This window comes from Parus major, chromosome 19 (genome assembly GCF_001522545.3).
Source record: "Parus major isolate Abel chromosome 19, Parus_major1.1, whole genome shotgun sequence".
NCBI classification, from domain to species: Eukaryota; Metazoa; Chordata; class Aves; order Passeriformes; family Paridae; genus Parus; species Parus major.
In genome coordinates, this window is record NC_031787.1 from 8,841,945 (window position 1) to 8,869,286 (window position 27,342).

General features: G+C 48.4%; 1 protein-coding gene across 1 annotated transcript in view; it reads right to left on the bottom strand.

Annotated features, from left to right (window-relative positions):
• The window catches only part of MSI2 (musashi RNA binding protein 2), a 206,787-nt gene that overhangs the window by 83,851 nt on the left and 95,594 nt on the right, over nt 1-27,342 (bottom strand). The gene's annotated exons all lie outside the window — the stretch shown is intronic.

The following is a 27,342-nucleotide window of genomic DNA, read 5'->3' on the forward strand; positions in this document are numbered from 1 at the left end:
GAAAGGTATTCAGAGGTTTTCAAAAGGGCTTTTGAAAAGCTGGAGGAAAGAGGGGAGAGGGGGGAGGGAGAAACTTTAATTCGCATCAGGCTCGGCATTTCCACTTCAGAAGAGAGATGACTGATGAAACGTATTGAAGTGCAACCAAATTGCTTTCAACTTTCATTAGGATTTGCATGATTTATTCCACCTCCATTTAATCTGTGCAGCCACACCTAAAATTTTGCACTTACTGCACAAGGATGTTGTGCTGGGGTTGATTTCCCAGCACTATCACACCTTGAGCTGCTGTTCTGAGGCTGCAGGAGTGGAGGCAGGTGGGTCCCTTTTGCCACTGGACACATCCTGGGCAAGCTCTGAGATGAAATTACAGACTTGCAATTCCCTGTTGTAAACTCAGGGATGATGAAAACCTGTACTATTGAATTATAGAAGGTGCTACAGGAAGGGAGAAGAACTTTAAAGAAAATGTTTTATCCTCTAAAGGACTCTTCTGTTTGTCTGGGGTGTGGCTTTGGGATTTTTTGTTTGTTTTGTTTGTTTGAGGTTTTGGGATTTTTTTTTTTCCCTCCAGTAATTCTTCCTGTACTTCCCTCTGCTTCTACTCTGTCTTTCTATAAATCATATATTTTAGCTAAGTGATTTACAATGCAGTTACATGGTCTCCTCATCTCACACAGTGCCACTGAAGGGTCCACCTGTCCCCCCAGATGTCCTCTTAGGCAGCAGACAGACATCCAGCCTATGTCTGTGAAAAATTTCTCAGCCTTGGCTGGGGAGAGTTTGGGAAGGTGGTGAGAACACAAGTTGAACCTTCTGAGGTTCTGAAGGACTGTAGTATGTTCCAGGAGATAGAAAAAAATAAAGTGCAGCAAAATCTTACATGATGCCTAAAATTATCTGAAAACCTGTCTCTGCTTAAGTGGTTCTTAACTATTTTAGTCAAAATGGTTTGCAGAAAGTGCTAGCAATGGCCTGAGACAGTGCAGAACTGCAGGTCTTCTGATACCCATCTTGACTGAGACCTGAAGATGCTGATGCACTGCAAAACACAAACTGCATTAAGCACGGAGCTGTTTGTCCTGCTGTCTGTCTTCCCTCCAAGAGGGAAAACTCACCAGGATGAGCAATGCCAGGAGGCAGATAAGGACCAGGCTGCCCTTCACCCTGCACGCTGCTTATCTCTGCCCCAGGGTTATGTTTGCTCAGCAATCTTTATTTTTCATTCTCACAGGTCTTGGCCTCACTGGAACCAAAAATTACACATTGCACCTGCTGCTGTGTCCTGGGGCATCGCAGCTCCCGGTGCCTCCTGGTTTCCTACACCAGGGGGACACTCAGTCCCCACTCAGTCCCTGCTGCAGAAGGTTTGATATGGAACTTTTCTCCCTCCATTCCCATCCCAGAGCCCCGAGAGCTCTTGGATGTGCAGGAGCACAGACCCAGCAGCCCAGGGAGGTCCCTGTCCCCCGACCCTGCGTGCAGGCTCTCCAGGCTGGACCCACATGTCCTGCCAAAATGACACCTCCTACTGCAAGGACGTTACTGGGGACTCCAAAAAGGCTGCTGTGCTGGTTAGGGAGAGCAGAGATGCTCCAGCATGGCCATGTCTCAGCAGCAGCACAGCCCTGAACCGCCTGTGCAGCCTCGTTGTGCTTCTCCAAGGGCTGCCAGGGCAGAGGAGGGGCTGGTCTCGGCACCAGACCCAGCACTGCAGGGCTGAGGGGCTCTGGGTACAGCCCCTGACCACACTGGGCTCTGCAGTCCCTTTCCCTTCTCCCACCTGTCCCACGCAGCACCATCCTCTGGGCAAGCAGGGCTTTGTGCCATGTGTACCAAACTGGAATGATGATCTTGGCAGGGATCTTTTTTATGCAAATAAATCCCTATTAGCAGTAACAAGCACAGGCTGCAGGGGCTAATCCAGGAGGGAGGTTTCCTGGGGCCCCGAGGAGCACAGGCACCCTGGAGCAGGCGCTTCCCCTCTCCAACAGCACCAACTGCTGGGATTAGGGCTGGGCAGCAGCTCCCTGAAAAAGGGTCAGCCCTGACAGTCCACATATGAAACCTGCACGGGGGGAGCGTCTCTGCAGCCGAGTTCAGACGTGGCCCAAGTATGCCTTGAAGAAAAAATTATCAGTGGGGTGTTCTTTGAGCCAGCTGGTGCCCTTTCAACAATGTCTAATTGGTTATCTTTTCTCTTTCCTAAGGTCAGAACATTTTATCTCCGTCTCTGCCCTTTCTGTGCTTACCCCACCCTGCGTTATTTTTTAGGGCAGCCATTGTAGCAGAAGAATAGCCTCTTTCCTCCATAGTCCAGTGACACAATGAGACTTCTTGAAACCTCCTGAATAGATAAAGTGCAGTGGCAAAAGGAAAATTCTACTAACGCTTTGCAAAATAAAACATCTAAGAGCTGGTGAGACAAGCAGGAGAAGAAAATCAATATGGAGAGGGCAGCACGCTTAGAAAAACTTTTCACCAGTTGCAAAAAGGTGGCGAGGGTATGGGAGGGAGGGGGGAGAGAAACTTATTAATGCAGAAAACCCATCAATGGTATGGAAATCTGGCAGAACAGCAAGAACTCAAACTAGAAGAATTTGAATATACAAAGGGCTGAATAGAATGAGCAAACCACACTGCCTCACACACACAGCCCGTTTCTCACGGTTCTCTGTGAAGCAAACACAAGCGGCTTGTTCAAGTTTTCATCAAGGAGAAATAAGGGACACAGTCAAGGTAACCGGCAGTAAACCCTGTAGTAAGCAAATTGATCCCCATTTCAGGGGAAGGGAAAAAAACCAACAACCCGCAGCCGAAACTCAAGCACACTCAGGGGCTGTGACTGCCCAAGGTACCCCCCTCCTCCAGCCCAGCTCGCCCAGGGCTTTAGAGATGCTCAAGTGTGAGTTTTCCAGGGCTCAGCTCAGAACATGCAGCTCGCACTTTGCATACAAGAGGCAAGGAAGGTTTTTCCAGGGTTAGAGGCAGGACTGGAAGATGGAATTCACCCACCAGGCAGGACTTCAGCTCCCAGCGAAGCCCTGGGTGCCCCAGCACAGGATGGGGAGGCTGAGCCACATCCATGCAGGGCACCCAGACACCAGCAGGCAACCCAAGCCCCCAGCCTCTGTCAGATGGAGCACGGTTCAATACAGAGGCTTACAGGAGCTGATTATTCTGGACTCATTCTGAGCATCAAGTGAGTTACCAAATGAACAGTCTCAGGACTTAGGGTAACTAAAAAAACCAAAACAAAACAAAGACTTGCCAGTGAACACTGGTTACAAATGGACACTTAGGCCCCCAGACTCCTCTGTCCCAGCACAGCCCATCCATACAGCCAATGCAGACCCAGTTTCTTACATAAAGCCTAACTAATGGGCTTCAGTTTATTTAACTTCTTTTTTTTTTCCAATCCACTTGGGGCTCTGAGAAAAGGAAGGGCTCTACCACTTCATTACTCACTGCCTGGAAGGAGGAATAGGGGAGAATAGGAGGAAAGAAAAAAAACCTGGAGGAGCCAAAGGCTTTAATAATCCTAACAGTTCCCAGGGTTATTTAAAATATGCCCAACCAGTTCACAAAAGGCTCCACAGAGATAAATGTATTTGATTTTCTTCCACTTTAATGGAGGCATACATTTAAAGCAACAAAACCAGGGTGACCTAAATAAAATGACTATTAATTGTACTCAGAAAGTCTCTGAATTTAATGCAAGTGATCTAGCCCAGCACAAGAACACAGTATTCTCCAGTCATTCCTCCTACTTTCCTCTTTGGGATTTTCAACTCCTCTTTTCCACGAGGCAGCAGGAGCTGATCAGACCCAGCATGGCCCACAGTCACTCACACTGTAACCAACAGGCTGAGTGCCCTGCAAAACCCAGCAGTGCTTCCACGAGAATCTGTAGGGTGGTGCTGCAGGAGCTGGAGCACTGTGCTGCCACCAAAAGCTGAAGGACCAAACCATTTTCTTTTTCTGGAAAACTTTAAGCCTCATCCTGTATCTCTCCAACCGCACAATGCCCACACAGACACAGACCCAAGAGGTGCCCATGGGCCCTCCTTGTGAAGCCAACCTTCCTGTACAAGGATGAGCACAGGAGCAGCACCCATCACCATGTCAGCTCCGTGTTCTGGTTCTTCTATTTGAGTCAAGTTTACTGAGTAAAACTTCCAGAATGAACCCACCATAACTACACTGAAGTGACACACAGCAGCCTTTATGCCACCTCATCCAGCCCAGGAAGGCTTTTCCTGATCCAAAACCTGAGTTTCCAACACATCCAGAGTAGGTCGAGGTGTTCCTGTGCTCCCTGCAAGTGTCTCCCTGGGGTGGAGGGGTTGTTTTCCACACTCCCAAACAGATCTGGCACTATGTTCTCCATCCCTTCAAGGTAAAGAACAATAAGGGCAGACAAATGGCATTACAACTGGAATGGAACAGTGGCAATTCCAGCTGGGTCTGGGGTGGGAAGGAATTACTGAAGGAGAACCTTCAGTCCCACACAATTTGGTTGTGCCTCTCTTCCCTCCATCCCTGACTCATGAACTTTTACAGGTCTATCACCTCTTCTGCTCTTCTAAGAAAAGTGTGCTGGATATTCTGGTCTAATTCCTCAAATTATTTATCCACACTGCACAACTCCTCCAATATTTTGTTTTCTGAAGCAGAAAAACCTCTTAGCTGCCAGTGAACTGTCAGGTGCTGTTATTTTAAATGCGCATGTGAACGCGCTCCTGCAGATTTACAACCTCCCCCCACATAAATTAAGACAAATGCCTATTGCATGGCAGACAATTTGAAATGTCTCCCCCACACCAGGCCTCTGGGCTTGATTACAACAGAATTAAACAAAGAAACAAATTATCCCCCCTCTTTCTGTCACACACTCTCCCCTCCTCCCAGCACAGCCCTGTCTCCTGCCCAAGTCCCCCTGGCCATCACCCAGGTTCCTTCAGCACTGTGTCCCAGCATAGATGACCACCCCAGACCCAACCCAGAGCGTGGCTGGTCCCTCTGCCACCACCCCACCCCGCTGATCCCATCCTGCCCAGAGCCCCAGGGAGCGAAGCAGGGATCTCCAGGCTGAGAGTGCCACTCCAACTTCCCGAGGTAGCCCCGGCTCTCAGCTCCCTGCTGAGGGCTTCACCTCCTCTGTGTAGCAGGCAGGATGTGGGTTGTGTTCCCTGGGGTGCTGGGGACACAGGCTGAGGTCCCTGGCTGAGCCCTCCCCAGTGTGCCGTGGTGACAATTTCCCAACCGCGGGCTGACAGATCCTGCACCGCGATAACAATCAATGCCATACTGTGCAAGCACAAATTCCAGTGCTAGCAAATTTTTCCCCCCAGCAGTCAAGGCTTTAAAAAGTCTTCTTCAGCAATTATAGCTAATAAAACTACAATTTTATTCAACACACACATATCATTGTAACTAATTTTGCTCCATCAGGGCTGAAATTAAAACAGTCATTCAATCACGTTAATCTCAGGGCTTGCTCACCAGCCGTGACATGGCAAAGAGCATCCCCAATGCTTGCCAAAAAGCACTGTGGCTACTGTTGGACTTCAAAATGCTCCTGCAAAACACGAACACGTTACTCAACGCTTACTCTGCACCAAGGGGATGTAAGAATGACTAATGCTCTCCAGAAAAAAACAGCTTTCCACAGCAGGACAAATTAAACATGACTTCATAGACGATTTCTCATTAATTCCTTCTCTGGCATTAATAACATGGAGTATTGATGAAAGCAAAGCTCCCATCAAGTTATAAACTACGTGAGGACTCTTGCAGTGTTTCTTTACCTGCTGTGGAAAGCTGGTTTTTTGTTTGTTAGCTAACAACACCAACAGGGAATACAGGTTCTTGCAAAAAACCCCACCAAACCAAGGAAGAACCCAGAAACATCAAAACAGTTCTTTCTTCAGCCTCTGGGGCTGCAGCAGAGAAGGTGGTGATAAGAAGAAGGGAAAGGCAGACCAAGTGGCATAAGGCAATAACCTCTCCAGCAGCAGAAAGGTTAGGAGTGGATAAACTGCCAGGGACATTTCTCCAAAGGGGAGGATACACCCACACATCCAGGGAGAGACACCGGGGTACCTGCATGAAAATGGGACTCAGACCAGAGCATCCCGGGAGGCAGCACATCCTGCCCTTAGACACAGGCAGGTGGCCCTCACCTCCCAGTCACCTGCAACACCAGATACTCCACGGATGCATTTCACTATGGAACTCCAGCTGAAGACAATGGAGAGCCACAGCTCCCCTCTCCCAGCTGCAGGGCATTTGCTGGCTGCGCTTTTAGGGAACAGAAAAGCTGCCTGGTCAGAGCCCAGCCTGGGCGGGGGTTACTCTGCAATCAAGTCCCACTGCCAGGTCTAATTGTCCAGAACGATCCCTGCCCGATCCCTGCCCGCAGCACAGGCAGCTCTCCCCTGGGTCTCCTTAGCTTGATGGGAAAATAGGTTCCAGTGCTGCAGTTCTGAAATGGACTAAGAGAGTCAGGAGCCAGCCCGAGAGCGTGGCTGGGAGAGAGCAGGAGCCAGAGGAACATCCCTGTCCCACAGGGAACCAACATCCAGCTGCAGCCAGGGCTCTGGGATCCCGAAGGAATAGGGTACAGGGGGTACACTCAACCACCCTGCACCTGAGGTTCAGCTGCTCGAGGTCACTACAGACACACAGACCCCCAAGGACAGGTGAACAACCCACCAGGTGCTGTTAGAGCCCTACACCAATGGAGAACTGCACCAGAAGCTTCAGATTTCACTGCAGAACAGCAGGATCCTGCTGAGAATGGGCAGGGCTGTGCCACTGGCCCAAGGCTCACGGCCTCAGTGTCTCTAGGGACAGCAGCAGGTCCCAGAGTGCCACCAGCCAGGACTTCCCACATGCCTGAAATAGCTCTGGACAGTGGCACAGATGGCACACGTCATATAAATCAAGGGCTCCTGCAATGACACACTTCGTACCTATCAGTGCAATACACACACACACACACACTCACTCTGACCTGGCCACAGACAGAGGTGCCACAGCAGCTAAAACCAGTCATTCAATCTGAAACTGGGTTAAACTGTGGAGCTCCCGCTACCGCCCTTCCCCAGAGAGGCAAGAACAGAATCCTGTTCCAAACATCTGCTGGAGAGGATCCAGGCTCCCTTACAAACACTTAATTCACCCTTGCCTCAAAACATCCTTGTGTTTTACCCATCTAACAGACAAGGAAGAGGGTGGGACTAGAAGGGAAGTTGAGTTACAGGCGTTTTAGTGACCTACACGTTGCCCCAGGGCCAAGCACCATCCTGGAACTCTGCCTTGGGTTCCCTGCCAGCATCAGGGGATCCCCTTCCCACACTCATCCTTCTCCATCTGTTTATTGAGGCCCCCATCTCCTTGCACATGTGCACACACTATGCATTATTTTCTGTAAACTTCCCCAACAACACAAGAACTTTTGGCAAATGTCTTCTTGTGGGATCCACAACGGAAGGAAGAACCCAAGCTCCATCATCCTGCTCCATGTGCCCTCCCCACCTGCCTGAAGGAGCCACCACCAGATAAAAACACAAAGCAAACTCACACAGGGGCTACTTTTTAAATGCATGCAAAATAATTCTAAACTACTCTTCTGGGGCTGCCATTGGAGCTTTTGGGTTTTACAGGTTTAAGTTTCTGCTGTCGAAAGGCTGGAGAACTTCAGCTCTTTGGAAAGCAATGGCTGAGAGCTCCATGCAACCGCATCACTCGCTGAAGCTTAAACAGATCAAATATCACAAGAGTCGACAGCACCAAAGCTCAAAGGAGCTCAGCTCCTTCACCCCCTCAGGTGCTCCCAGGCCAGGCCTGCCCATCCAGGTAGTGCCCAGGGGGTGCCGTGGGGCAGGGCAGGACCCCTCTCCTCCCCCCTCCAGCAGCACTGGAACATTGCTCCTTCAGCATTCCAGCCAGCCAGGTGCGAGGCGTCGGTGATTTTACTTTCACGGAACATTAGGCACCGTCAGCAGAAATAATTCTTCCTCCCTTCACCGTGCTCGTTTGCATATTAGCACTGCAAAGTTGCAATCTGTTTTCTTTTCCAAACAACACTGAGGGTGCTGCCCACCAGGCCTGGCTGGAGCCCATTCTGGAAGTGCCAGGGCTGTTTCAGCCCCAGCCAGAGGAGAGGCAGCCTCCTCCCCTGATGGCTTTTAGCAGCAGCACTGCCTGGAAAGACAGATCTAAACATGGGCCCTCCTTTCTGGCTGCAGCAAGAGGGATGTTGCTGTTTCATTTAACCACAGCACCAGTTCAGCACCTGCCTCTCTCCTGGCCTTGCTGCAGCCACAGCAGCGAAGTCCAGAGGAGGCCACCAAGACGATGAGAGTAGCTTTAGATGGGATATTAGGAAGAAATTCCTCACTTTGAGGGTGGTGAGGCACAGGGTGTCCAGAGCAGCTGTGATTGTCCCATCCCTGCAGTGTCCCAGGCCAGGCTGAACAGACACCTGGAGCGCTCTGGGACAGTGGAAGGTGTCCCTGCCCATGGCAGGGGTGGCACTGGATGGGATTTAATGTCCCTCCCCACTCAAACCATCCTGGGATCCCATGAATAACCTGTGGGCATTCACTGAGTGCCCTGAAGCCACACACAGAAACCCAGCTCAGAGAATACTGAGAAAAACTCTATTCCCAAGAAAGCCAGCGTGTTTTCACAGATGCCTTTGCAGCAGAGTCCCAGGGCAGGCCAGACTCAGGGACAGATCTGATTAAGAGACATCCTGAGCAAAGGAACAGGATCGGGTTTAAAGAGCTTCCTGCTGCCCTTTCGTAAATACCTGCTGAATAAGTGTGAAGATAAGACAAGGATTGCATTACGAGGCTTCCTGATGCATGAAGGGCTTTTTTATTGCCCAGATTTGAAAGGAAAAAAAAAAAAGGATGAACAATTGCCACAGCCAGCTCCAGCTAAAGGCTCAGCTGCAGAATCAAACTTCAGTTTATTAGGAAAGGAAAACTCATCTAAGTTCTCTTTGACTGTAATGAAAAAAAGTTTCATTTTATTTCCTGCTGGATCCTTTTTCCTTTTATTGTTCTTTTCATATAGTGTCTTGCATATTAAGGAATATTTTTCCAGGGCTGCTTGTTCTAAACAGAACTGTCCACCCTTGTTTTTCCACCCCAAATCAAACACAGCTTATCTCTCTACAGTTAGGGATTTTTTTTAATTTATGGAAAAAACATTTGCAAACCAGACCCTTGCCATGACAAGTGTGGATGATGCTGCACTCAAGAAGGTGCCATTTTTTTGGCCTGGGGGTCCAAGCCCACCCTCCAACCCTGACTTTGCAGGTGGAGGATGGTGGCTGGAGCAGCTCTGCCTGTGCAGGACACTCTGAACCCTCCGTCCTGTGCAGCCTGCTGACAGGGTGAGTGGTCAGAGTGGTTTGGTGCACTCTCACCAAGCTCATTACACTCATGACTTACCACTTTTTAATAAAAATTCCTTTCAGGCTATTGGAGCAGAGTCCCCCTACACAGACAGAGCTGCTCCGGCAGCTCACAGCACCCACGCACAGGAAGCAGAGGTGATTTTCCCACTGCCACAAATTAATGATAAGAACAGGAAAAGACAAGTCCTTGGCTTTGCTCTCAGAACCTGCTTGGACAGACGAGAGCTATGCAACAACACCCAGAGCTTGGGATGTGGATTTCCCTGAGCTCAGAGCCCCAGCACATCCCTGCACCACACACACCACAGCGAGTTTGAGAGGAGAAATAACCAACACGAAGCACTTGCTCTGATTTCTGCTGTTCAGGGCTTTGGACTCTCCTTTACCTCTTAAAATACCCCAGTTAGTCTTGATGAGAAGGCAGAAGCCCAAAGTACTTGAAGGAATGATTTTTTTAAGCCTGTTCACAGCAGAAATCATCATTTACTTAACTGTGGCTGCAATCGCCGCTGCTGCCTGAGTTTACAGAGCAGGGAGGGAGCACAGAGGCCATGAAATGGCACTGCCATCACCCAGGACCTTGGGACATTTGCTGCAGCCTGGCCCTTCCACCCCAGCTCAATCAGGGCACTCAGACAGCAACACCAGTCTGGGCTGTCAGGATGGGATTTCAGTGTACCACCTTGATTCTCTTCCCTGCAGCTCCACCCCTTCCCACTCTCCGCTCAGGCTCCGGAGCCAGCCGTAATAAATGCTGGGAAAGGCAATCCCTCCAGGAGAGCAGACTATTAAGGCTGAATATAATATTAAAAAGAAAGCAATTAGTGGTGCTGCTGTGCTGGGCACAGCTCCTCTCCCCCTCCCCAGCCCTCGGAGGGGTGTGCATCCCGCTCCACCGGGGTCATTCTCTTTGGAGAGGGGTTGAACGCCCAGGAACGACGGGTACTGCTGGCTAAATTGAGTTTTTACACGTGTCAGCAACACCAAATCTCATCAGCTTGACAGAGCCTCACCCAGGCATCTGAAACCAAGGTTCAGCTGCAATTTTTAATTACCCCTGGTCGGCACGGGGATTACAGGGTAATCACCGAAGCCAGGATCCTGGAACCACAGCACTCCTCTTTTAGAGCTGCTACAGAAAAAACAAGGGGTTCTGTTGTGAGAGGGTTTTTTTGTTGTTGAAGTCAATTCAACCTCCCGCAGCTCCTGACATCACCAAAGTGATTTCTGTGAGAAAGAAGTAATTCTCTTTAGTTTATAAATGAAAATTTAAAAAAGAATCCTATTCCCCACTCTTATAATCTGAGTCACGAGGACTCGGGGCTAGGGGCAGGCAGAGGGGGAGAACTGTCCCTACGAACACAACACGGTTCAATAATGCTTTACAGGGGAAAATGGCCCAAAGTTTTCCACAGGTGCCATTTCCATGTGTGTTGAACCTGTGGTGGCCTTGTGCACAGGATGTGTGTCTTTTCTCCTGTCTACTCCAGACTCCCCAGTCCCCAGACTCTGCCTCCCCCCGAGCTGCTCCCGAGGGAAGCTCCCACCTTTTCACTCCTTTTCCTCTCCAGGCCCTGGAGAACAATCCCACCCTCCCTCCTCCCTCTCCACAGGGCTCAACAGCTGCCTTTGAACCGTTTGTTTGAAACCTCTTGGCTTCAAACACTTTTTATTTCTTGCCCAAAAGCTATTTGAATGGATTATGTCCCAGTGATGAATCTCTCCTAGAAACGTGACAAGAGCCTCTTGAATCATGGCAAACAGGCTCGGTAAATCAACCAAACGGCAAAAATGGGGAAAGAGAGGATTTGGGTGTTAAGAATGAGGTGACAGGTCCACACATCAATCCCTCCTGACTGACAAGACGTCCTTCCAAGATGGGAGAGATATTTTTTAAGTTTGCTTCCCCTGACTCCAGATTATTTCACCAAAATAACGCCAGATACAATAATTAAGCTGCGATCTTGGTGGATTGTTCACAATGATAACTCCACCTTTGTAATTCAGCTTCAAATAAACCCCCTTTGTTCTGTCTTATTACACAGATTCTGGTATCATTCAAGTATATTAACTGTAGCCTATTACTGTCACACAAAAATGCTCCCTGAGCCATAGCAAAAGGCTCCCCAGACAAAACTTTATGTCATGTTAATCCAAGCTTTAATAACGATGAGGATATATAACTGTATTCTAATTGTGCTTTGTGTTTCTGCATACAAAAACCAGAAAATATCAGAAGTGACAGAGGCAGCCTTCCTCCAGCCCAGCCCCAGTTCCTCGCCAGGATGCCTCTGCCCCCCTCCCTTCTCACTAAAATAGGGGCTAAAAGCGGTGGAGAGCAATTCCAGCCAAATCCCAGCTCACGCCAAAGCCGAGCCTAAGGCACAGAGGGAAAACTGGGCTGGTGGTGCTAAGTGCTGCGGCTGCTACTGCAACAGAAATTAATACCCTCTAAAATAGCACTTAAACAGGGATAATCAGTATTATGGAAATTGTACATGTTTAATTCTGGAGTGTCTGCTGAAAACATTGCGTGATGAAGGACTGTGGGAAGCAGAGCGTTCATTTTGGAGCCAAGGCTTAAAATAGGCAGAGGGGAAAAAAAATGGGGAAAGAGAGGGAAGGGGAAGGGGAAGGGAGGAAGGGAGAGAAAACCTGGAAACAAGCAATGAAAAGACTCACAAATTTATAATTGGACATTTCCAAGTGGTGGCTGCAAGCTGGGAAATGGATTTAAAGGGAAGAAAACAAGGCTCTGTCACACCCAGCAAGGCTGAGGCAAACGTCCTTTACACTATTTTGCTGTGGTTTTGCTAACCCAGTTTTAAGTACACTAGAAGTTAGATTTATCCCCTCCCATAAGTAAGGCTGATCTCACACCCAGATCCATGGCAGGCTGGAGCAGATTTTAACCTTGCTGTTCAGCTGGAGGACACTGGCCCTTTGGACTCCTCATCTTCATACTCTACTCATTTTCTATTGCAATCCCCTCCATCTTATTCCTGTAAAATTTACTTCAGTGCAGTAAGCTCAAAGTTCACCCAGTGGGGATGGATTTACCTCAGAAAATACCATACACCAAACACCCTAAAAAAGTTACCTTCTCCCAGTTCCTCTTTCACTCAGACCCTAAAGTTCCACAGCTCACCACTTCCAAAGCACAAGAAGCACTAAAAACCCAGCAGATCTTTAATATAATACAGCAAAGTATTCATTAACCTGCTGACACTGCAGCTCCCTGGTTCTGTGTTTTGAGGGTGTTTCCTACAACATGTTTAAAAAATGAAAATGAACAGTCTTGTGTAAATCACAAGACTCTAGGAACTGGAGTATTTAGAAGAAAAAAAAAATCCACTGAACAGCCTGAAACTCTTGATAAATCAAGAAATTTGGCAGGACCCATCTGACAATGTTTATTTTTTCCCCCCCAAAGTTGTACTATACTCAACATTAGATCAAAACAGTTTTCTTTGGCAGACACAGGTTCTGCTCTGCACTCCCCTTCTCCCTAACACACCATATGGACTGTTCTTAATGAAATATATTTAGAGGGATAGTGAACCAGCTCAGCACTGGTGTAAGTGCTGCTTCTCTGCAAGTCAGGGACAAAAAAACATCATGCATTTTTGGAACTATCACTTTTGATTTATAAGTCCTTAAAAGTGCAGTCAGTAAGCCCAGATTAAAATACCAAATAAAGCTATAGTGGTAGCAAACACACACACATACATATATATATATATAAAGTAAAATTGCTGCTATTTTTACAAATTGTCTTTAAGTAGCACAATATAAAGAGCCCAATGAAATGAGAAAGACTGGCTTGGACAGCTTCAATACAGAAAAGATAACGAGACAAGAATTTATTAAAAAGTGAGAGGTGTTTTATTCTGCAGGGAGACAGGAAAGGCATTTCCAAGATTTCTAATATGCTCATAGAATGGGCACAATGCAAATATCTGCTGAGCTGGAAAGGAAAGCTGCACCAGCACAGGGAAGTTATCTGGACAGTGAACTGAGGGGACATTTACTGGTGGATGATCATGGGGAACTGGGTCCAAACCCCAGGGCAGGTCAATTCAGCCTCCCTCCAACCCATCTGCCTCCAGCAAGGCACTGGGCACCCAAACACAGGAGGCTAAAGGAGGTTCTTTTTTTAGAATGACCAAGTCATCTGCGCAGAGCCCAGCAACTACCTTGGGATTTCTATGGACTTAAAGGAAATCTGCCAGTAATCCCATCAGCAGCAACAAGGCTGGAGTCTCCACAGCACAACAAATCTTTTAAGGAGCAAAAAGTGCTTTTATTCTGGGGAAAGACCTGTGTCAGGACACTTACAGTTTTGCATTTCCTCTCTCCCTCTTCTTTCCTCCTCCTGGAGCAGGAGGCAGGATGGACAGGCATTATCTAAAAAAAAATCTTGCAGCGTAATGTCAAGATCGATATGTTGACCTAACAAGTAATGCCAGCTTTAGTAGTGTCTTAATGATGTGATCATTATCTCCTTACCTGAGTGCAGCAGCACTTAGCACGTGGGCCAGCAGGAAGGCTGAGGACTACCCCATGTAATGGACCACAGACATTCCCCCACATGCACAGATTCCATGCACTTGGTGTCTCAGGGAAAAAAGTTAGCATTTAAAAAAAGTTACCCACATTCCTGAACATCCACAGTGGGCTCAATTAACCAGGCACAGCAGAACAGTTGTGGTACCCCTGCTGTGGAAGAGCTGTTGTTTCCCTCTAGGAAAGGCAACCTCACAGGTCATTTGTACCAAGGTGTACCAGATCTGCTTCAGTGGCAGAGATGCCTGGAATTATTTGGAGCACAGAGGTGGCAGGGAGAGGCACAGTGGGAGCCTGGAGCCCTCACTCCCTGCCTGAACATACACGGAGGGGATGACTCTGGGGGGTTGCTCTCCTTTCTCCCACTTTTCAGGGCAACACTCTGTTAAGACACATTCACTTTCTAAATCCTGTCTTCCTTGGCTGCTGTACCCGAAATAGCTCAGAAGACTCACATTTCCCAAAAGTACTGGTCTGGAATGCAAGAGTCTTGGATGCATTTTAAAGTGTTTTACTTTGTCCTCACGGACATCACAGACTGGTCAGCACCTGCCTGGCCACGCACCACTGCTGGTGCCAGCTCTGCCAAGAGGAAACAATGTCCCCTCCTTGAAAGCAGGAGCTGGAAAAAAAAATCCATTTTCCACAGGCAGCTCTCGCGGGCCCCAGCAATAGCAGAGGCAGGATCATGCAAGCAGGGATCACAGGATCATGGAACCACAGAGTAGTTTGGTTGGAAGATCATCTTATTTCCATCTTCCACTAGACCAGGGAGGCAGCCCCAAAGCTGGCGTTGAGGTGCTGGGGTCTGCCTTTCTGGGGAGAGGCTGAGCAGAGATGTCACAAAGACAAAGCACACTTAAAGAAATTTCAAGACTGAAATGTGTGATTTTTGGTCTAATTCCAAAAACCGCTACCTGGTGTGAAACACCTCTTTCAGTGGCTTGTTCTGGCTCTCCCTGGACAACAGCAGATAAAGAGGCAATTTATCATCCAGCTGAAGGCTGTGTGCCACACTCCCTGTCCTCCCCAAAGCTCCCCGCTTCACAGGCTGACCTCCCTGCTCCACCCCGAGGTACCATAGCAACATGAAATTAGCACACACACAACTGCTAAATGAATAATTTACTGATTTCATAAGAACCTGACTTGCAATTTATAGTTCTATTATCTTTTATATCCATGTCTTAACTCCTTTTGTAAAAAGGCTGCAATCAAGCTAAATAACATTTGAAAATCTAATAAGCACATCCAGATTCCGTGTTCTGGGGCCAGGGTGTGCAGCCTTGTGTGCCCTCATGTGCCAGCTCCCGTGTCCACTGTGGGCTGTCCCCATGTCCCCTGCACTGGGCAGTGTCAGCACCCCCTTCCTCTCCTCCTTCCCAGTGATTCGGGCCCGGTCAGGGAAGCTCCAAGCAGCAGAAGTATCTCCGTCTTCAATCTCCCCATTGTCATTTTAAGACCTGCAGCCAGTGAAGGGCAGCGCAGCTCCTCCAGCTCCAGCTCCAGCCAGGTATAAAACAGATCTGAAAAGGCTCCTCCACCCCTATCAGAGATGTCCTTCCAGTGACTCAGCTGCATTTTGTCACTCATCCTCAATTTAAAAAGTATTTATAAAGGCAGTATGACAAGAGATTCACTTGCAGAGTCACTGACTCGGCTGGAATAGGTTGGGCTGCTGTTGTTATGTGCAGGAGGACAGGTATCTCTGCTGGAGACACATCACACACACACAGGAGCTGGGGATGGGTGCAACTTCCCACCCTCTCACACTGCTGGAAAACTCGACTGAGCATCCCCTGAGACACTGCTAACCCAACATGCCCAGAGAGCAGGACAGCTTTCCTTTGATTGCTTTGTTTTCCAGGCTCTATTCCTACTGGAGAGCTACTCCTGAGGTTTAGAAATTAAGAGCAGTGCAGCTATTAAAATCAGCCTTTCGGAAGGAGGTGGAGATTTTCAAAGATAACTTCCCACAGGGCAGGTGGGTACATAGCCCAGAGAGGAGGGAGGAGGCAAACCTTGCCTCAGAGCCTGGCCTCACCTGCACCTCCCAAAAACTGCTCCTGAGTGCCTGGTGCCCAGCAGCTCAGCAGGGCACAGGCTGTGGTGCCAGCACAAACAACATCCCCCAAGAGTCCACACCATCCAACAGGCAAATCATTCGGAGACTGGATTTAAAAAAAAAAAAAGATGGAAGAAGGGGATAGCACAATATTACTTACTTGGTATATTACTTGGTACTTACGATCTGAAACCAAAACAGGGAGGAAATTCTCTTTCATTACACAGGATTTTATAATGTGGGTGAAGGGACACTGCAGCTCCAATCCCAAGCCATTCACACTGTGATCCCCAGGGATGCTCCAGAGGAGCAAAACAAGGCACTAAAGCTTGTGAGATGGGTTGAAATAGGACAGCACAATATGTAAATACTAAAAGCTGTTTAGCATAACAAAACTGGCCCAACAGTGCTGCTCTCTGCCAGACTCCCTCATTTTCTGATCAGCTATGAAAATCAGTCACCTGCTATAAGGAAAAGAACAGGGCTGGAGCAGGGACTGAGAAATCAGCCCCCAGAAACACAGAAGACCAAATGATAACTCAGTAGAAGAAATTCCCAACCAATTTCCTGAGACAGCAAATCCTTCTGCAAACATAGTTACAAACATTAAACCAATAAACCAATCTGCAAACCTCTCACACAGCGGTGAACACAGATTTAACCAGCAGCAAGGAGAAAAAAGGGGAGATTTTGGCATTTGCTGCATGACTCGTGGAGATTGGATTTGCAACAAAGGGGTCCAGATTCCCAGAGAGCTGCAGATGAACTGAGTGGATATAAAAGAGCCACCAAGAAAATGAGAGGATAAATTTGGTGAGATTCTGTCCATCACACAAGCAAGGTGTTAAGCAAGCTCTCAGCAGTACTAGGGAGGGTAAAAAAAGCCAACATCACCTCAGCAGTACTGCAGGGCTTTGGAAAGGCCACAGGATGAGGCAGCCTGAGATAGGAAGAAGCTGAGCTCTGAAGCCCCTTCCAGTGATCCCAAAGGTCCATGACAACCACTATGGCCCAGGGGACTGTGGGGGAGTGTGGGGTAAATACATCAACATGCGGCAGGATAGTCATTACATGTAATTATTTCTTTTTCAGCACCTTCAAAACACACAGATACCCTCCACAAGCACACAGAGATGGAGATAAATGCATAAAAAACTAATCAAAAACCAGAACTGTGCTGAGCTGCACTGAACATGCCTTACTTGTGTGTTATTTTTACTAATACAGTTGGGACTAGAAAGCAAAATGTGTCAGATTCCAGAAACACCGGAATAGGAAGAAAAAGAACAGTTCTGTTTAAAATCTCTCCTTCCTCTCCCTGTTTATTGTTCCCATCTCAAGCCCAGCTGGACAATAGCAAACAAAGGCTGGTTAAACCCTGTTCTTAGTGTTTTATTCCCCAAATGCCCATCACCTACCATAGAGCAGAGATAAAAGTGAGGAGTTTGACCTGACCACGCTCACAATGCAACTCCTTCCCCGTCTTCTGAACAACATAAAAAGGATGTCAGGAGAGCAGATGGATTGGAAGGGAATTTGGAAAACAACAATAACAACAACAAAATGAAACCTGGGACCTTAAAAGCTGTCTCCATCCAAGTAAAGCTCCAATCCCCCCGGATCACAGGGCGGGCATCACGGCGCTCTTGGCAGTGGGAAGCAGGGCTCAGGCTGTCAGAGACACCCCACTGCCAGCCAAAAACAGCCACAGGAACTCAGTGGGGTGATGGGAAGCGTCACAGACACTTCTGAGCACTTCACAAACAGCAGGGAAGGGTTAGATGGAATAAAGAAATCCTTCCCTGGGAGGGTGGGGAGGCCCTGGCACAGGGTGCCCACAGAAGCTGCGGCTGCCCCTGGATCCCTGCAGTGTCAAGGGCAGGCTGTTGAGGGGCTGGGGGCTGTTGAAGGGCTGGGGGCTGCAGGAGGGGCTGCCTGTGGTGCCCACGACACCCCGGCCCCGCGCTGGCAGCATCGCTCTAACGAGATCCTTCAGCAGACGGAAAAGGAATCCCCAGGAAAGGGGAGCAGTGCTGGCAATTACTTTGAGAAGGCCTGGTGCTCACAGGCAGCGGGGAGGAGAGCAGGCTGCCACCAGCCACCACTTGACCACGGCCCCTCTTCACTCCCGGCGCTCTCCACGGCCGCCGCGTCCCCGCTGGGCTCTGCTCTCGCCCTCCCACCCCACACAGGCACTGCAAAGAGCAGCAGCACTCCCTCATCTTCCTGGACTTCTCCTAAACCCCGAGTGCCACAAAAGGGATTAGAACAAAAGGTTAAATTAACAGCGTGCTGGAGAACTGCCTCGGTTGCTGAAGGGTTTAAGCGGCGCTTGCACTGAGCAGGACTGTGCCATCACCCCGACAGCGCTGCCAGCCTGCAGAGCCCCCCTGCACCTCCCTCCTCTCCAGGGGAACAGCACAGCCCACTCCAGGCTCCTCCTGCCCCCTCAAGAGCTCAGTCCATTCCTGGAGGAGAAACCTCCCCAGCTGCAGCACAAGCCTTCTGCTTCATGCTTCTTCTCTCTGAACAAACAGCCAGAATCTTAAAAAGGGTTTCCAGTTAAATTCCTAGTGTATGTGATCACAGCAGGCACAAAGCACACCACACATGGAAGCAGCCCCGTTCCTGACCAGCAGTGCTGAGGTTGATGGGGCAGAGGTTCCTGGAGCACTCTGGACCCTCAGGGCCGCCAGTTCCACCTGGGACAACACCTGTGTGCATCCTTCACCATCACACACCACAGTGCCCCTCCTGAGCATCACTGACCCACACCAGGGCCTGCAGCACAGCACCAGCTCCCAGCCAGGAGGACAAACCCCAGAAAACACTCAGGAAGTAAAAAACATTGTTAAAAAAATATGCTCCAGTAATGGCCCAAACCACTGTTATACAAGAGATACACAGCAGAATTTAAAGGAATTACTACATGGATTTAAAAAAAAAATAAATTACATAATGGAATTCTTTCATTTAAGAAGCTTCTTTGCAAAAACCAATTTCTTGCTGCTTTGATTCAATTCAAGATGCTCCAGAACATCCGCATGCTGATCAAAACAAGATCTGGGGGTTTATAATCTTCAGAGATGCAGGGGATGGGGAAAGGGAGGGACATGCCACAGGCCTGGTCTGTCTTAACACACAGCACATTCCAGTCTGGCCCATTCTGTCCCTGCTCCATGAACACCTTCCTGCCAAGTCAGCTCCTTCAGCTGGCACCTCACGCAGCCACAACACACGGGGGTTAAATCTGCCTTCTCCAGCACAGAAATTAGGTTTCTGACAAGAAATCTATTTCTTGCAAGGGCAGCATCAGCGATGGAGAAGTGTCTTCATTAGAGGCTCGTTTCATGCCAATGAAGTAACTTCCAGCACTATGTGATGTTTGAGAAGAAGATGCAAATCACGGCCTATTGCTCAGCATGTTTCTGAGTGCCAAACAATTCCAGCTTGTTTGACAACTCTTCCTTAAGATGAAGCTAAACTGCCCTTTTGTGCCAATTAAAGACTCACCAGAACGCTGTCTGAACCTGCATTACTGTTTAATAAAAAAGGGAAGAAACAATTTTCTTCCCTTTAAAAAAAAATACAAACATCTTCTAAAGACTCTTGTGACAGAAGGTCTTTTAGTTTATTAAGACTCCCCAGCAATAACCATGACAAAAGACAGTTGTTTCTCTAGGCAGATGAGAAAATGATCCTTCTTCCAAAGCCCCCACATGCACACTGCAAACATCTTCAAATGGATAAGGTTTCCCAAACCCAGCGTTCCAGAGGTACCACTATTCTGGAAATCAAAGCAAGACAAAGTCACCTACAGAGCCCAGTTCTTCCAACCATTCAGTGAAGGAACTCAGCAGAGAGGTGGGAGGCTGGTGTGGGCTTTGGGGTTTTAATTATTGCTTCTTTACTCCCAGCACTCTTTAAGAGGATGGATTAAGTCCAAGAGATCTGAAACAATAAAATTCTGGCCAGAACAATCCTGCAAGAAACCAAACCAAGCCCAGGAGTCACCACAGCCTCTCTGTACCCCACCAGCAGCGGATGCACTGCAGTGCTGCCTCCACAAAGGGCTTCTCAGATGAGGCAGATTTAAGTGTCTTTGACATGCAGAGATAGTTTGTGCCTCACCGTGAGCACAGCTGATGATGCCAAGAGTGGTTTTTCTCTGCCACTTTATGCGAGGTTATTTCCATTCCTTTTATTTTTCTAAATTGTTTCATTATGTTTGTCTAAAACACGTTCACTGCCTTGGAAAAACAAAAGCATGAACAAGAACAAATCAAGCCCCTCAATATGTTGTTCTGGAATGAAAAAAAGAAGGTGGGAGAGAGGAGAGCAGCAGCAGAAAGCAGCTCTGGCAGATGTGAAGTTCACAAACCAGAGGAGATTCTCCTCAGCCTTCCTTTCACTCCTGGCACCCCTCGGACACCCCAGGCCTCAGGACGAGCTCCTGTGCCTGGAGCCAGTGTGGCTGGGGCAGACCCTCTCTCCAGGCCATGGTGGAGCAGAGCCTGCAGCGGTGCCAGGGGACAGATCTGAGCTGGGCTCTGCCTCCAGAGCACCTGGCTTTGGTCAAGGTCAGCGAGAGCACAAAGCAACATCTGATAGATGAAACAGAGACTGTTGAGTGCTTTCCGCAGCTCTGGTACAGGATGCTGTGAGCGAAGGCAGGGGTTGCAGGCACTGCTGGGGGCAGAGAGTGGAAGGAAGCTGGAACAAGCTCCTGCCCAAAGGGAAGGGAAAAAAAGAGGAACACAGGCTTGCATGGGAAGGACACAACTACCCAGGAGATTTGACTCAAATTTTTCTCCCTTGAGCTAAGGCAGCTGAAGGAACAAACAAACAAACAACCCCACATCACCAGAACACTCCAAAGCCTCTTCCCAGCCACACTGTCCCTCAGAGCTCCACCAGGGCCCCGTGTGCCTGCGGCACCATCCCTGAGGAGGGGGCATTCCTGCCCTTCCTGAGCTGCAAACCACACTGACCCAACACACGTCTTCCCTTTTCCCAGTCAAGGTACTTCCCTGGCTCCCTGCAGCCAGCTGGGCTTTACATAACCTCCCCACACGGCCACAGCCCCAGGGCACTGCTTGGAATGTCTCTGTGTGCCATCTACGTGCATCTATTATGTACAGACCTAAATATATAAAAATTCCTTCCCTTTAAAGAACTGCCCCATCTTGGGGAATGTTTGTTTTGATTTTCTTTTTCTGTCAATGAATTCTGCTCATGGCAATGGTTTAAAGCTGGACAGATTCCACACAGAAGCTAACCAGAAGCATTTGTTTCTCAATAAAAGCCTCAATTGGGAACGGGGTATATAAAAAATAGTTTTAAAAGAAAGGTGGGGAAAAAGGAAAAAGATAAAAGTCTTTACTTGGTCATGCAAGTCAAACACTGTAGAAGAGGAATGAAGTGCAAAAATCTTGGGAACGTGGCACTGGAAGGGACATTTTGTGTCTTATAGACCTTCACTGTCTTAAGCAACAATCTATGCTATTCCTTTCACTTACTGATAGTCTTAAACTTAATTTCAACCTCCAGGCTAAATCTATTAATCTTACTTCCTCTGGTTTCCTTGTTCATTGTGCTCAGTCAAATAATCCTCTGCAGGTGCTGAACCCCAAGACACTCAAAAGAGGCATCACCCCTCTCTCCCCAGCCTAAATCACCTCTTCCAGCTTCCTCCCTTTTCCCTCAACCATCTTAAAAGCTGCAACATCCCCATTAGGATCAATTTCTCCTAATGATCAGATTGTGTAAAGGCACCAGCACTTCCCCTTCTTTCCCAGAAACACCCGAGCCTTTGGCAGAGCCTGTTCCCCTTCACACTCCAATCCTCCTCACAGCTTCTCCTAAAGCTATTTCCTTTAACGAGTCCCTTACGGTGTTTTAGTCCATTAATTTATCACACTTTCCTATTTCAGCCTTCACTGTCATTTCCAGCTGCTCCTGTGAGACAGCTGGATCCTCCTCTGCACCGATGCTCGGCAGCTCCGAGTCACCAGAGCCCCGGCATCGGAACCCAGCCAGTGCCTCAGCCACCCACGGTCACTGCCCAGCCCTGCTTCCACTAAAATGCCTTTAAATAGAGCAAAAGTCATAAAATAAAAACAAGTTTTTGTGTTCACACCGTGCCCTCCCCCTCAGAAAGCTCCAACGCAAGAGCTGCACCCTGGCAGCAGAGTCTGAGCTGGGAAGCAAAACCCAACAGTGAAATGTGAATGAAATGCAAACTGTAAACAAACAGACTCCATGACATAAAATAAAATTATCGAGTTTTTGGATGTGATCCAAACTTAATAACACAGAAGGAAGTTTACATTGAACTTGGGGATTTTTAACCTCAAGTGTCTGTTTAATTTTAAGAAAAACAGCTGCTGGCTACATATTTGTGCAGTACACTTTCACACAACACACACCCGCCTGCGAGGCTCCTGCATTTAAATAAAAGTCAGACAAGCACCAGGAGATTGAAGAATCACTCTCCTGATCCCTGCCTGCTCCCAAGCCAGTGGGGGAAGCTCTCCCAAGGGACCCTGCACATGTGCCTCCAGTACCTCTAGGAAAGATTCTGACCCCAAGCAGTGCCAGGGCAGGTTTAGGTTTGGGTATCAGGAAGAGCTTCTCCACCAAGAGGTTTGTCAGCACTGGCACAGCCGTGTGGATGTGGCACTCGGGGACATGGGTTAGAGCTGGCCTTGGCCCTGCCTGTGGCAGCTCCCACCAATGGAGAAAACTCCCAGGTATGCCTTAACCCTTCCTTGCCCTCCTCCAGGGACATGGAGGGGGATCTGCTCTAAAATGGGTCATTTATTCCATACCCTTGTTATTTGCAGCGAAGTATAATGGAAAAAATTGACTGTTTGCTTGGTGCAATAGGCCATGACTCTTTACACAGAAATAATAGCTAAACAGTGATGGATTCTAAATCTCCATTACAGTGAAAGATTTGAAAGAGTAAAGCAGTTAGAAAAATAATTGGTTTTCTTGTTTAGCTTTAAAAAGCCTTTACAAACCACCAAATGGAGAAGACTTCTCACTTTATTTTGTTTTTTCCTTGGGGGTAGGACAGTGGGGGGTGGTATTCCATTAACAAAGGGAATAAAAACAATCCCAACCTATTTAGGGAAAAAGGGAGGCCCTTGACCTTCTCTGGGAATCCTGGAGAGCAAGGAAGCCCAGGAGATGCAGGAGCACAGCCCTATCCCAGCTGTGCAGGGCATGGGAAGATGAACATGGCTCAGCCTTGGGCTTCTGCTCTTCTGAGGGCTCTCTGCACGAGACAAGTCATTGCCACAACAAGCCAGGAATGTTTGAAGTGCTCAAGGAAAAGACTTAAGCACCCTCAGCCAGGCACCAAACCTGGACAGGGAAGCAAGTGTCTCTCTGTCCTGGTGGAAAAGGTAAAGTCTGAGACCTCAGGAGACAGAAGAGGTAAAGATGACTTACGCAGTCAGGTCCAACCTAAAAATTAGCCTTCCAGCACCCTCCTTCTAAATCCAGGCTGGAAAACAAGCTAACTGGAAATTGTATAATAATGATGAAAACCACAGAAGGCTTTTCTATAATGACAAAAAAGCAGGTGTTTATGGGTTCAGAACCCTCCAGGATCCCTCTGAATATTTCAAACACCAAAATGAGAGACTTTTTAATGTTTTCTGAAGGCAGAGACCTTTCCCCTGTGCCCAGCTCCTCTGAGGCAACTCTTTCAATTATTCAGCAGCTCACTGATGAGGTTTGGTGCTGGATGGTGGCACCCAGGGAGCGGAGTGGGGACACAGCTGCCCTGACATTTGCAGCATCTCTGAGAGCGGCTCTGAGCCCGAAGCCCGCGGTCGGGGTGACTGAGGGCACCCCACACTGCTCTAGGTCAGCTTTGCATACAAAAGAGCAGCTGCTGGGAGCTGTTTTCCTGCAGACTGCTCAGCAGGGACCAGCAGTAGGTGCCAAGAGGGGGGAGCAGCGGGTGCAAAGCACCTATTGAGGTCCCATTAATTTTTCAGGGATTCTCAGGCTTTGGCCTTTACAAAACGCGGCAGGAGGAGGAAAGGGGAGAAAGAGGCTCCAGGCAGGAGGAGAGTCTCTCCCCAGCAGCCCTCTCCTCATCAAACAACTCTGTCAAAACAGAGAAATGAATAGAAGCTGATCAGAACTCCTCACATTCCCTAATTAGAAGGGAAAAATCCCGGGCAGTGCTGGGCGGGAGCGGAGGCCCCTCGAGGTGCGCGAGCTCACCACGCCACACACACAGGCACAAGTTTCTCTCCCCGGCCCAATTTCTGGAAATTTATTCTAGTTGTAAACCATTAGGTGCCAATTTTTCAAATCAACCTTCAGATTCCATAGCACTGGCTGCCTAATAGACTCTGAAAAATCTTTTGCCATCTAGCAGCTGAGCAAACGTTACCTAAAAACATCTTAATAAGGCTCCTGCTATTCTTTCACCTCGCTGCTCACAAAGGGAGCCAGTGAAAGGCAGCTCTGTGAAGGAGGCTGAGGGGAGCAGCGTTGCTGTGGGTGATCCAGGCCAGCCAACTCCAGAGGGATGTGATCACCCCTCCATCACCCCAAGGACTGGGTGCTCACAGCAGCCAGAGGAGGAAGAACTCCACAGCCTGCCCTGCACAGCCCTGCCCTCTAGTCCTTACTGGAGAGGGGAAAAAACTCACCACTGTTTCTCTGGGATGTAGGGAAATGGGGGGGGCACAGGGCTGCCTGTGGGCACCCCACCACATGGCTCTCAGACTCACATGGTCCCTGCTCAGCTGCGAGTTACAGCCATAAATTACAGCCCAGTGAATCACAGAAAACAAAAATAAGCATCAGTTTAATCTTAATATTCCTGGCTGTGGATTTCAGCAGCTCAAGGTTATGCCTGGAGGGAGCAGAGCGGGGCTGTGAAGGTCAGCTGCAGCCTGGGGATGTCCCTCTCTCCAGAGCTCTTCTCCTCCATGGGGCAGCTTAGCCAAAAAGTCCCCAAAGTTGTCACTGCTTTTCAGGAAAGTTTTAGACCTGCTGTATAAAAAATGTCCCATTATGCAGACTGGAAAGCTGGCCAACAATAACCTTGGCTAACACAAAGGCCTGTGCTCAGGATGGAGGAAAAAGACCCAATATCCTATTCTACAGCTATCTGAAAATTCATATCATATGTCTAATGCCCCTCATGATTTTCTCTAGCTATCCCTGGGGCACCAGATAGCCTGCATCTTCTTTATTTATGTTTAAATAAAAAGTAAATATTCCTACTGGATTCCTTTACAAATTCCTGCACACAACTTAAGGAAATAAACGTCTCGTTCCAAAGCCCACCCCCAGGCTCAGCCTATCCTCCCTGCCTTGCATGCCCTTTATATTGAATTGCCTCGGAAAACAATGCCAGGTGGGCCAGGGAAGGGTTTCAGCTTTCTTTTGTGGCAAGTTCTCATGCCTTTGCACACACACAGAGCTGCAGAACCCGAGCAGGAGCTCTCGAACGCGCTCTCGTAGCAGCGCCATGGCCAAGCGCTCTTTGAAGAATGCGCTCACTCACCGTGCTCTCAGCTCTGATCCAAGTTTTATAACCAGGATCCAAAGCCCCAGAAGGGGGGGAAAAGAAATTAGGCTTATAATGTTAATGCTGGCAGATTTAGGTTCCGTGCTAATAGAACATCTCTGTGCTTAGGAGGAGCTGGAGCTGCGTGCGATAATCAACACTTGCACAATATCCACTCGACTGTGTGAATATCCCAACTCCGCCTGTGAGCAGCTTACAGGAATTACAAAGGCTGAGCTAGTGAGGAGAGAAAGGATTACTGAGGGCCACAGTTCATTTTTCTTCTGCATAAACAAAATATGACCTTGATTAAATTAATAATCAAACTTAGCATTCCCATTAAAGTGTTGCTGGAGAGCAGCGCGGGCCAGAGAGATAAACCACCCACACTGCTCCGGCCCCGGTGGACAAATGGACACCCTCAAGGCTTCCCATCTCCAAAAAGCCTAAACAACCGCTTAGCAGGATTAATTTTTAATAACTCAGCACTTTGTTTTTATGTACTTATTAAAATTTAAGACACCAAGCCAGTGACCCCTGTAATTTTTCAATTGTTCCAACCATGGAGCCTGGGCTGGGTAATTACGCTGGAACAGCTGTTGGAGACGACCTTGCGATCAGTGGGGAAAAGTGATGCAATCCTATCGGTTTGCTAAGCTCCACAATGCTTCCTCTCCTCCTCCCTACCCCGTTATCATTTTAAATAAGTTCATGAGTTAATTACACAGAATAATTCAGAGGGTTATTTGGGAAAACAAACCCTCTTGATAGACTAATAAATGACAGCCGCAGCTACATGCACATAGGGTACTTGCAAACTTCACCTTCACTGTGAAACATCCATTATTCCTGTGCCAGCCCTCCTCTCCAGTAATGCTGGAGTGAGGAGTCAGTGGAACTCTGAGCCAAACCCTTCCACAAGGAAAGGCAGCAGGAACTGTGGCTGCTGGCACCAGCTCACAGCACTTGGGAAAGGTCCTGCAGAATTTTGTGAGGGTCAAAATGAAAGCTGGGCTTGCACAGCCCCTGCAGCCACTGCTGCAGGTGCTGAAAGCATCTGGAAACAGCCACACATTCTCTAGAGGTATCAGACTCCACCAGCTTCTGCACTGTCATCAGGAAGAGGAAGAAAACAATTCCTAGAAAAACAGCTAAGAGAACTTTTCATTTCCAGGCAAAGAGAAAAAGTCACTGAAACACAGTAAGAGCTGGAACATGAGAATGCAAAAGAACAGGCAATTATTAAATGCATAAATAACATGTTGTGTGTCTATTTACCCTGGTCACCTGGGGACAAGGAACAGTGATGTGGGAGCCCTCCATGGAGCCTGCTCCCACTCATCCCTGGCCAGCTGAATCCACAAAGATCACTGAGAAAGATGAAAATATGAGTGGGCAATGGGTACCCAGCTCTGGGTACCTGGGAGCAAACAGGAGCACCAGGTACTGCCCAGCACCAAGACACTCAAATTACATCAAAGTTTCTTGCTCTCCAAAAAAAGCCTCATAAAAATCAAAAGTCCCCCACCAAGAGCTTGAAAGTGATGATTTCTAAAGCAATTAGCAGCCAGGCATTGAACAGCTGAGTTCTGGGGACCTGCCATGTGCAAGGTGTTGGGAGAAGGCAGAGAAGGAAGGCAGAGAAGGCAGAGAAGGCAGAGAAGGCAGAGAAGGCAGAGAAGGCAGAGAAGGCAGAGAAGGCAGAGAAGGCAGAGAAGGCAGAGAAGGCAG